Genomic DNA, 12,693 nt, shown 5'->3' with positions numbered 1-12,693 from the left:
AGTCGCATCCCCGATGGAAGAGACAGCAATGTGACTGACAGGTGACAGCGTTGCGGGGTTACGGCATTGCGGGTTCGACGCCAGAAAAATGAGGGCGGGCTGGGGCCGTTTTCGTGACATCACACGCAGCCACTCCGAAAAAAAAAATGGCCACTGACCACCTGACAGCATAGCCAGGTTGCGCTGCCAGGGGTCAACCTTAGATCCAATGCGTCTGCAATCTAATTGCGGACGTATCAAGGGGCAGCCTCAAACATATTCCGCCTCGCCCTTCTCTTGTGCTGGGCGGCCCCCAGCATGTGCTGAGATGAACGCAGATCTAGCTGCGTATGCAGTGATCTGTGTCCATCTCTTAATAACCCCCATTGTTTTGTACCCCAAAATAATCTAGAGACTTTACTTTAATGAAACACTTGCTTACTGTTATGTTTCCACTGCTAATAAAAAAGCTCATATACTTTACTTATCGGCACTCTTAGCCTTCTACGCTGTTACCCAGCATTATTTGCCACCTTTCTGGGGCTCAGGGTGATTTCCCCAGTTTTTCATGCAGTTACCCCAAATCGCACACTGTAGAATTACAGCACAGGAGCCACGCTAAGTATTTTCTATAGGAGTAGCATGGGTCGCAGGGACGCACAGAATGAAAATAGGATGCAATATGCGCTCTAAGTCGACCAGCGGTGAAACCTTAACCCAATGCAGTTAATTGAATTCCCGTCTATGGGGTAAATTTACTAAGATGGGAGTTCTATTTAAGATGGGATGTTGCCCATAGCAACCAATCAGATTTCAGGTATTATCTTCTAGAAGGTGCTAGATAAATGAGAAGTAGAATCTGATTGGTTGCTATGGGCAACATCCCATCTTAGATAGAACTCCCATCTTAGTAAATTTACCCCTATGTGTAGGCAGGTGTAACTGTAGGAATAAGTCAGGTGATGGTGAGGAACAAAAGATGACAATTTTTAGGGAGGGAGAGATCCTGTCATATTTCCAATTGAGCAAAAGGTGGTGGAGAATATGAATTGGTAGGACATAATCAGGGACTTATAGGTTTATTTATTAACATTATTTTTACTAAAATAATGTGAAAAGGGGTGTTTTCACACCCTTTACACTAGGGATGCGCGGGTTCGGTTCCTCGGAATCCGAACCCGCCCGAACTTCATGTTTTTTTACACGGGGCCGAGCGACTCGGATCTTCCTGCCTTGCTCGGTTAACCCGAGCGCGCCCGAACGTCATCATCCCGCTGTCGGATTCTCGCGAGGCTCGGATTCTATCGCGAGACTCGGATTCTATATAAGGAGCCGCGCGTCGCCGCCATTTTCACACGTGCATTGAGATTCATAGGGAGAGGACGTGGCTGGCGTCCTCTCCGTTTATAGAGAAGAGAGTGAGACAGTAGAGAGAGACACAGTAGTAATTTTGGGGAGCATTAGGAGGAGTACTAGTTACTTGCTGAAGTAATAGATAGTGTGACTGTATATTATCTGACTTGTGGGGGAGACACTGACAGTGGGGAGCAGTTAGAGTCTGAGAGCAGGACTCAGGAGTACATATAACGTACAGTGCACACTTTTGCTGCCAGAGTGCCACACTGCCATTGTGACCACACTGACCACCAGTATAATATATATTGTGATTGTCTGCTTAGGAGTACTACTTGCAAGTTGCTGATAGTGTGACCAGTGAACTGACCACCAGTCACCACCAGTTTAATATATATATATATATATATAATTGTATATAATATATATATAATATTGTATACCACCTACCCGTGGTTTTTTTTTTTCTTTCTTCTTTATACATACTACTATAGTAGCTTACTGTAGCAGTCTGCGGTGCTGCTGAGCTGACTGTGTCCAGCAGGTCCGTCATCAGTCATTACATAATAAATATATATACCTGTCCGGCTGCAGTACTAGTGATATTATATATATATATATTGATTTCATCTCATTATCATCCAGTCTATATTAGCAGCAGACACAGTACGGTAGTCCACGGCTGTAGCTACCTCTGTGTCGGCAGTCGCTCGTCCATCCATAATTGTATACCACCTACCCGTGGTTTTTTTTTTCTTTCTTTCTTCTTTATACATACTACTATAGTAGCTTACTGTAGCAGTCTGCGGTGCTGCTGAGCTGACAGTGTCCAGCAGGTCCGTCATCAGTCATTACATAATAAATATATATACCTGTCCGGCTGCAGTACTAGTGATATTATATATATATATATATTGATTTCATCTCCTTATCATCCAGTCTATATTAGCAGCAGACACAGTACGGTAGTCCACGGCTGTAGCTACCTCTGTGTCGGCAGTCGCTCGTCCATCCATAATTGTATACCACCTACCCGTGGTTTTTTTTTTTCTTTCTTCTTTATACATACTACTATAGTAGCTTACTGTAGCAGTCTGCGGTGCTGCTGAGCTGACAGTGTCCAGCAGGTCCGTCATCAGTCATTACATAATAAATATATATACCTGTCCGGCTGCAGTACTAGTGATATTATATATATATATATATATATATATATATTGATTTCATCTCCTTATCATCCAGTCTATATTAGCAGCAGACACAGTACGGTAGTCCACGGCTGTAGCTACCTCTGTGTCGGCAGTCGCTCGTCCATCCATAATTGTATACCACCTACCCGTGGTTTTTTCTTTTTTCTTTCTTCTTTATACATACTACTATAGTAGCTTACTGTAGCAGTCTGCGGTGCTGCTGAGCTGACAGTGTCCAGCAGGTCCGTCATCAATCATTACATAATAAATATATATACCTGTCCGGCTGCAGTACTAGTGATATTATATATATATACATATATATATTGATTTCATCTCCTTATCATCCAGTCTATATTAGCAGCAGACACAGTACGGTAGTCCACGGCTGTAGCTACCTCTGTGTCGGCAGTCACTCGTCCATCCATAATTGTATACCACCTACCCGTGTTTTTTTTTTTTCTTTCTTCTTTATACATACTACTATAGTAGCTTACTGTAGCAGTCTGCGGTGCTGCTGAGCTGACAGTGTCCAGCAGGTCCGTCATCAGTCATTACATAATAAATATATCTACCTGTCCGGCTGCAGTACTAGTGTGATATAATATATATTGATTTCATCTCATTATCATCCAGTCTATATTAGCAGCAGACACAGTACGGTAGTCCACGGCTGTAGCTACCTCTGTGTCGGCAGTCGCTCGTCCATCCATAATTGTATACCACCTACCCGTGGTTTTTTTTTTTCTTTCTTCTTTATACATACTACTATAGTAGCTTACTGTAGCAGTCTGCGGTGCTGCTGAGCTGACAGTGTCCAGCAGGTCCGTCATCAGTCATTACATAATAAATATATATACCTGTCCGGCTGCAGTACTAGTGATATTATATATATATATATATTGATTTCATCTCATTATCATCCAGTCTATATTAGCAGCAGACACAGTACGGTAGTCCACGGCTGTAGCTACCTCTGTGTCGGCAGTCGCTCGTCCATCCATAAGTATACTAGTATCCATCCATCTACATTGTTTACCTGAGGTGCCTTTTAGTTGTGCCTATTAAAATATGGAGAACAAAAATGTTGAGGTTCCAAAATTAGGGAAAGATCAAGATCCACTTCCACCTCGTGCTGAAGCTGCTGCCACTAGTCATGGCCGAGACGATGAAATGCCAGCAACGTCGTCTGCCAAGGCCGATGCCCAATGTCATAGTACAGAGCATGTAAAATCCAAAACACCAAATATCAGTAAAAAAAGGACTCCAAAATCTAAAATAAAATTGTCGGAGGAGAAGCGTAAACTTGCCAATATGCCATTTACCACACGGAGTGGCAAGGAACGGCTGAGGCCCTGGCCTATGTTCATGGCTAGTGGTTCAGCTTCACATGAGGATGGAAGCACTCAGCCTCTCGCTAGAAAACTGAAAAGACTCAAGCTGGCAAAAGCACCGCAAAGAACTGTGCGTTCTTCGAAATCCCAAATCCACAAGGAGAGTCCAATTGTGTCGGTTGCGATGCCTGACCTTCCCAACACTGGACGTGAAGAGCATGCGCCTTCCACCATTTGCACGCCCCCTGCAAGTGCTGGAAGGAGCACCCGCAGTCCAGTTCCTGATAGTCAGATTGAAGATGTCAGTGTTGAAGTACACCAGGATGAGGAGGATATGGGTGTTGCTGGCGCTGGGGAGGAAATTGACAAGGAGGATTCTGATGGTGAGGTGGTTTGTTTAAGTCAGGCACCCGGGGAGACACCTGTTGTCCGTGGGAGGAATAGGGCCGTTTACATGCCTGGTGAAAATACCAAAAAAATCAGCTCTTCGGTGTGGAAGTATTTCACCAGAAATGCGGACAACATTTGTCAAGCCGTGTGTTGCCTTTGTCAAGCTGTAATAAGTAGGGGTAAGGACGTTAACCACCTCGGAACATCCTCCCTTATACGTCACCTGCAACGCATTCATAATAAGTCAGTGACAAGTTCAAAAACTTTGGGCGACAGCGGAAGCAGTCCACTGACCAGTAAATCCCTTCCTCTTGTAACCAAGCTCACGCAAACCACCCCACCAACTCCCTCAGTGTCAATTTCCTCCTTCCCCAGGAATGCCAATAGTCCTGCATGCCATGTCACTGGCAATTCTGACGAGTCCTCTCCTGCCTGGGATTCCTCCGATGCATCCTTGCGTGTAACGCCTACTGCTGCTGGCGCTGCTGTTGTTGCTGCTGGGAGTCGATGGTCATCCCAGAGGGGAAGTCGTAAGCCCACTTTTACTACTTCCACCAAGCAATTGACTGTCCAACAGTCCTTTGCGAGGAAGATGAAATATCACAGCAGTCATCCTGTTGCAAAGCGGATAACTGAGGCCTTGACAACTATGTTGGTGTTAGACATGCGTCCGGTATCCGCCGTTAGTTCACAGGGAACTAGACAATTTCTTGAGGCAGTGTGCCCCCATTACCAAATACCATCTAGGTTCCACTTCTCTGGGCAGGCGATACCGAGAATGTACACGGACGTCAGAAAAAGACTCACCAGTGTCCTAAAAAATGCAGTTGTACCCAATGTCCACTTAACCACGGACATGTGGACAAGTGGAGCAGGGCAGGGTCAGGACTATATGACTGTGACAGCCCACTGGGTAGATGTATGGACTCCCGCCGCAAGAACAGCAGCGGCGGCACCAGTAGCAGCATCTCGCAAACGCCAACTCTTTCCTAGGCAGGCTATGCTTTGTATCACCGGTTTCCAGAATACGCACACAGCTGAAAACCTCTTACGGCAACTGAGGAAGATCATCGCGGAATGGCTTACCCCAATTGGACTCTCCTGTGGATTTGTGGCACCGGACAACACCAGCAATATTGTGTGTGCATTAAATATGGGCAAATTCCAGCACGTCCCATGTTTTGCACATACCTTGAATTTGGTGGTGCAGAATTTTTAAAAAAACGACAGGGGCGTGCAAGAGATGCTGTCGGTGGCCAGAAGAATTGCGGGACACTTTCGGCGTACAGGCACCACGTACAGAAGACTGGAGCACCACCAAAAACGCCTGAACCTGCCCTGCCATCATCTGAAGCAAGAAGTGGTAACGAGGTGGAATTCAACCCTCTATATGCTTCAGAGGTTGGAGGAGCAGCAAAAGGCCATTCAAGCCTATACAATTGAGCACGATATAGGAGGTGGAATGTACCTGTCTCAAGCGCAGTGGAGAATGATTTCAACGTTGTGCAAGGTTCTGCAACCTTTTGAACTTGCCACACGTGAAGTCAGTTCAGACACTGCCAGCCTGAGTCAGGTCATTCCCCTCATCAGGCTTTTGCAGAAAAAGCTGGAGGCATTGAAGGAGGAGCTAAAAGGGAGCGATTCCGCTAGGCATGTGGGACTTGTGGATGGAGCCCTTAATTCGCTTAACAAGGATTCACGGGTGGTCAATCTGTTGAAATCAGAGCACTACATTTTGGCCACCGTGCTCGATCCTAGATTTAAAACCTACCTTGGATCTCTCTTTCCGGCAGACACAAGTCTGCTGGGGTTCAAAGACCTGCTGGTGACAAAATTGTCAAGTCAAGCGGAACGCGACCTGTCAACATCTCCTCCTTCACATTCTCCCGCAACTGGGGGTGCGAGGAAAAGGCTCAGAATTCCGAGCCCACCCGCTGGCGGTGATGCAGGGCAGTCTGGAGCGACTGCTGATGCTGACATCTGGTCCGGACTGAAGGACCTGACAACGATTACGGACATGTCGTCTACTGTCACTGCATATGATTCTCTCACCATTGAAAGAATGGTGGAGGATTATATGAGTGACCGCATCCAAGTAGGCACGTCAGACAGTCCGTACTTATCCTGGCAGGAAAAAGAGGCAATTTGGAGGCCCTTGCACAAACTGGCTTTATTCTACCTAAGTTGCCCTCCCACAAGTGTGTACTCCGAAAGAGTGTTTAGTGCCGCCGCTCACCTTGTCAGCAATCTGCGTACGAGGTTACTTCCAGAAAATGTGGAGAAGATGATGTTCATTAAAATGAATTATAATCAATTCCTCCGTGGAGACATTGACCAGCAGCAATTGCCTCCACAAAGTACACAGGGAGCTTAGATGGTGGATTCCAGTGGGGATGAATTGATAATCTGTGAGGAGCGGGATGTACACGGTGATATATCGGAGGATGATGATGAGGTGGACATCTTGCCTCTGTAGAGCCAGTTTGTGCAAGGAGAGATTAATTGCTTCTTTTTCGGTGGGGGTCCAAACCAACCCGTCATTTCAGTCACAGTCGTGTGGCAGACCCTGTCACTGAAATGATGGGTTGGTTAAAGTGTGCATGTCTTGTTTATACAACATAAGGGTGGGTGGGAGGGCCCAAGGACAATTCCATCTTGCACCTCTTTTTTCTTTCATTTTTATTTGCGTCATGTGCTGTTTGGGGAGTGTTTTTTGGAAGGGCCATCCTGCGTGACACTGCAGTGCCACTCCTAGATGGGCCAGGTGTTTGTGTCGGCCACTAGGGTCGCTTAGCTTACTCACACAGCTACCTCATTGCGCCTCTTTTTTTCTTCTTTGCGTCATGTGCTGTTTGGGGAGTGTTTTTTGGAAGGGCCATCCTGCGTGACACTGCAGTGCCACTCCTAGATGGGCCAGGTGTTTGTGTCGGCCACTAGGGTCCCTTAGCTTACTCACACAGCTACCTCATTGCGCCTCTTTTTTTCTTCTTTGCGTCATGTGCTGTTTGGGGAGTGTTTTTTGGAAGGGCCATCCTGCGTGACACTGCAGTGCCACTCCTAGATGGGCCAGGTGTTTGTGTCGGCCACTAGGGTCGCTTATCTTACTCACACAGCTACCTCATTGCGCCTCTTTTTTTCTTCTTTGCGTCATGTGCTGTTTGGGGAGTGTTTTTTGGAAGGGCCATCCTGCGTGACACTGCAGTGCCACTCCTAGATGGGCCAGGTGTTTGTGTCGGCCACTAGGGTCGCTTAGCTTACTCACACAGCTACCTAATTCCGCCTCTTTTTTTCTTCTTTGCGTCATGTGCTGTTTGGGGAGTGTTTTTTGGAAGGGCCATCCTGCGTGACACTGCAGTGCCACTCCTAGATGGGCCAGGTGTTTGTGTCGGCCACTAGGGTCGCTTAGCTTAGTCATCCAGCGACCTCGGTGCAAATTTTAGGACTAAAAATAATATTGTGAGGTGTGAGGTATTCAGAATAGACTGAAAATGAGTGGAAATTATGGTTTTTGAGGTTAATAATACTTTGGGATCAAAATGACCCCCAAATTCTATGATTTAAGCTGTTTTTTAGGGTTTTTTGAAAAAAACACCCGAATCCAAAACACACCCGAATCCGACAAAAAAAATTCGGTGAGGTTTTGCCAAAACGCGGTCGAACCCAAAACACGGCCGCGGAACCGAACCCAAAACCAAAACACAAAACCCGAAAAATTTCAAGTGCACATCCCTACTTTATACCTTATTTTAGTATCACCTGATTGTATTAAAGGGCATTTGGAGCAGTTTTCATGAAAAACTGCTCCAAACCCTTTAATTCACTATTTTTTAGAAAGCCACATCGCATAACCCATATTTATAATGGGAAATGCAATCTGACCAGATTTACTAAAAAAAAAAAATGTGAAAAAATACCGCAGTGTGCCCTGTGATAATCTCGGCAGCTCAGGCTGGCGAGATCACTGGGCAACACTGCGATTGGCAGACATTTGCCCAGCTTTCTCTGCCCCTGGCAGAGAAAGCTGAGCGAGACCCGATGGACACACAAGCTGATCAAAGTGTAAAAAGAAAAAAAAAACATACTCACCTGTCCAGGGAGCCGGTGTCCGCTGCTCCAGTGAGTGCTGCCGGGCGCCGGGTCCCCCATGTGCTGCAATGTGACCCCGGTGCAGTAAAATGATGCTGCAAAGCGATAGCACACTTTACAGCACCGGGGGTCACAGTAGCACACAGGATACGGCGCCGGGCATCCCAGCAGAAGCAGCGCGGACCGGCTCCCTGGACTGATAAGTATATTGATCTGCTTGGGAAGGGGTCCACGGCGCGACTGGGGGGTCGACTGGGCGGCGGTAGTAGTGATGTCGGCGGGAGCGGCGCATGCGCAGCAGGACATCTGGGTTTTTTTTTATGAAAAATACCCTGATGATGCTGCGGCGTGTCATCGCAGGGACAGAGCTTGACTGCAAGCTGTATCCCTGCATGCGATAATTGATACATCCCTGCGATGTAATCAATTATCGCAGAACGGATTTGGGCGATTTTATCACATAGGCCCCCTAGCCTCCATTAAAACTAAAAAAGTTGTGTTGTTTTTTTATTTATAGGGGTAGGGGATGGCGGCAAGTAATTTATGTTCCCAAGGGTGCCCAGACTTCTAGTTACTGCTATCAATACACATGCCACACGGTGCACCCAATTCACATTATGCCACATAGTCCTCAGCGGTCAACCTGGTAGACAACTTTATGACCTGGGTGCAACTGTTTTTGAAGTCAGGCCCCAGTGGTGGAACCCCTAAGCCTCTGTGCCCCATAGAATTGGCACCACTTGCAGCATCTATAGCTATGCCCATGGTCACGGTAGAGTTGTATGTCTGCGGACCATATCTTGCACGGTTTATTGCACTAGACATGCTCTCTGTGCAAGTTTAAGCAACTACAGAAGATACATCAGCACTTGTGATGTGTACTTGGACAGTAACCATCTCACATAGGCAAAGTTCACTGATGGCATGTCAATGGAATTGCAGACTATAATGTACAGTAGGTGCTGTGTGGACGTAATACTATCCATTACACAAACCATGCTGCCCATACATTATAGCATACACTTTCTTCTATAATTACATGAATCTCAAAGGGCAGGTACAGTATATCTACTATCAGGTGGGATTTATCACACAGGAGTGGTTAACATCCTCCATCCTTTTGCTACAGATAATGGATAAATAGAGTTGAATAATATACTTGAATAACATCCAAACACGCTGCTTACCCAAACCGTAATTACTGTTCTCCATATTTTTCTCAGCAATATCTGCAGCCTTTCTACATCAGAGTCATAATGTATATAAGGGAGCCTGGAACACAGTCTCAATAAATGCTGAAGGCAGAAATTGGCTCATTCTGAATACTCTTCCACAACTGAGCCAAGTCACCAGGCTCTGTTGATTCTTGGAACTGAAATCAAGCTGCTTATGGTTTCTCTAGATCAGGTGCGTTGGCTGGAAATTACATATATTCCTATGTCACACAGCATTAAGCAATTGAGTCAGAAAATCACGTTTGAGTTTTCGGAAAGAGACAGCAGAGACGGTAGATGGAAGTCGGAGCTCGTTTTATATGATACTGTAAAGAACAAATGACTAAACTTATTCCATACTTATGCCTTACACAAGTCTCCTTATTCTAACCTCCGTTCTATGGGGGTCATTCCGAGTTGGTCGCTAGCTGCATTTGTTTGCAGCACATCGATCAGGCTAAAAATCGGCAATTCTGCGCATGTGTATGCGGTGCAATACGTACGGGCACAACGGACGATGCAGTTTTGCACAGGCTCTAGCGATGCATTTCAGTCGCACTGGTTGCCGCAGAGTGATTGACATGAAGTGGGCGTTTCTGGGTGGCAACTGACTGTTTTCAGGGAGTGTTTGGAAAAATGCAGGCGTGGCTGGGCAAACGCTGGGCGGGTGTGTGACGTAAAATCTGGAACTGAAGAGTCTGAAGTGATCGCAAGCGCTGAGTAGGTTTTGAGCTACTCTGAAATGACACAAAAAATATTTGCAGGCGCTCTGCGATACAACCGTTCGCACTTCTGCTCATCTAAAATACACTCCCAGTGGGCGGCGGCATAGCGTTTGCACGGCTACTAAAAACTGCTAGCAAGCGATCAACTCGGAATGACCACCTACATTCTCATAAGAACAAAGCATGGTAAGCCAGCTGCCCTCCTGCTCTGAGGATCTGAGGTGACAAACTGAAAAGCTGCTGGCTGGTTTCATAGCTAAATTGGAAATCACTGTTGTGAGTCACTAAACAAATCCAGGGAAGGAGCTGGGTGGCTCTTTTTACCCCTTCAAAACGAATTACATAAAGATACTGGGGTAAATTTACTAAGAATCGTATTTTCCCGTTTGAGGTCAAAGTTCAATCACGAATGACATCGAAAGTGTAAATATGCAACTTTTTGAATTGATTACGACTAATTTACTAAGCTGCCGTATTCTGCATTTTCGGTTTTTCCGATGTCGATGTCATTCGTTTTTTTAGGCAGTGTTTTACGTGAGTGACTTGTAAAACACTGCCAACTTTAATACAATGAATCTCGGCCGGATCTGAGAGATCCGTGCAGGGCTTCATTGTGCACCTTGTAAAAAAAAAAAAAAAAAATGTTTAAACTTTAAAAAAAATTGCGTGGGGTCCCCCCTTCTAAGCCAAACCAGCCTCGGCCTCTTTGAGCCGGCCCTGGTTGCAAAAATATGGGAAAAAAATTGACAGGGGTTCCCCCATATTTAAGCAACCAGCAACGGGCTCTGTGCCTGGTCCTGGTTCCAAAAATACGGGGGACAAAAAGCGTAGGGGTCCCCCGTATTTTTGAAACCAGCAAAGGGCTCCACTAGCTGGACAGATAATGCCACAGCCGGGGGTCACTTTTATACAGTACCTTGCGGCCGTGGCATCAAATATCCAACTAGTCACCCCTGGCCGGGGTACCCTGGGGGAGTGGGGACCCCTTCAATCAAGGGGTCCCCCCCCAGCCACCCAAGGGCCAGGGGTGAAGCCCGAGGCTGTCCCCCCATCCAATGGGCTGCGGATGGGGGGCTGATAGCCTTTGTTGAAAGTAATGAATATTGTTTTTAGTAGCAGTACTACAAGTCCCAGCAAGCCTCCCCCGCAAGCTGGTACTTGGAGAACCACAAGTACCAGCATGCGGCGGAAAACCGGGCCCGCTGGTACCTGTAGTACTACTACTAAAAAAATACCCCAATAAAAACATTACACACACACCTTGAAAGTATAACTTTAATGCATACATACACACCACCATATACACATACTTACCTTATGTTCACACGAGGGTCGGTCCCCTTCTCCAGTAGAATCCATGGTGTACCTGTTGAAAAAATCCTACTCACCAAATCCAGTGTAGAGGGCTCCTCGGATAATCCATTTGTAATCCACGTACTTGTAAAAATAAAAAAACGGGACACCCGACCACGAACTGAAAGGGGACCCATGTTTTCACATGGGACCCCTTTCCCCGAATGCCAGAAAGCCCCTCTGACTGATGTCTAAGTGGGTTTCTTCAGCCAATCAGGGAGCGCCACGTTGTGGCACCCTCCTGATCGGCTGTGTGCTCCTGTACTGTCTGACAGGCGGCACACGGCAGTGTTACAATGTAGCGCCTATGCGCTCCATTGTAACCAATGGTGGGAACTTTCAGGTCAGCGGTTGACCGAAAGTGACCTCACCGCTTTGCACTTTTTAGTAAATGACCGATTTCTACCAAATTGCAGGCGTATTTGACCGATGGTGTATTGATTTGTGATTTTTTTCCTAGGTCTTCCAAAATATTACGAATGCCCTCATCACTGCCAAGATTTTTGCTAAGTAAATTACCGAGATGACACTTTGAAGAAAAAACGGCATCTCGGTCAAAATCGGGACCTTAGTAAATATACCCCCCTGAGTTTGAAGGATGGAACCTGCAGTGCTTGAATAATATTCTGCCCATAATGGATTTGGGTGAGACTGCTCTGTCTTCTCTGCCAGATATGTGATATCTTATGACAGCATGGGGCCCTAGGCAATATACTGGATAGGGTCCAGTTCCCAATGTATTTTGTTAATAAATAATCCTAAAAATGGGAAAACCGGGTCCATCAGAGTTCACAGGGATCTAGACAGGAGCATAGGCTGTGTAATGGATGATATGCTATTGGGCTATACTGTGTGTCCATTCTACTCAACTCACTCAGTCACTTGCATACATCCTTATAGTACAGTGCAGGAACCTATCCACTGAAAAGGTTGTAGCCTCACCCTGACATTGGCCCGGCTATAAGAGTGGGTGGTGATGCAACACTCAGATGGGGATACGGTCATTAGGTCGACAGCACTTAGGTCGACAGTCATTAGGTCGACCACTATTGGTTGACATGCATTAGGT

At 46.2% G+C, this 12,693-nt stretch overlaps 1 long non-coding RNA gene across 2 annotated transcripts in view; it reads left to right on the top strand.

Annotated features, from left to right (window-relative positions):
* LOC134956708 (uncharacterized) overlaps positions 1 to 12,693 on the top strand; it is a 240,495-nt gene that overhangs the window by 212,168 nt on the left and 15,634 nt on the right. The window contains exons 4-5 of one of the 2 annotated variants that reach the window (XR_010186114.1): positions 9,556 to 9,739; positions 12,085 to 12,269. The exons of the other annotated variant lie outside the window; for it this stretch is intronic. This is a non-coding gene — a long non-coding RNA (uncharacterized LOC134956708). The remainder of the gene's footprint in view (positions 1 to 9,555; positions 9,740 to 12,084; positions 12,270 to 12,693) is intronic. 2 annotated transcript variants of the gene reach the window in all.

This window comes from Pseudophryne corroboree, chromosome 9 (genome assembly GCF_028390025.1).
Source record: "Pseudophryne corroboree isolate aPseCor3 chromosome 9, aPseCor3.hap2, whole genome shotgun sequence".
NCBI lineage: Eukaryota > Metazoa > Chordata > Amphibia > Anura > Myobatrachidae > Pseudophryne > Pseudophryne corroboree.
The sequence above is the reverse complement of the archived record's forward strand: the minus strand, read 5'-3'. Positions and strand labels throughout refer to the sequence as shown.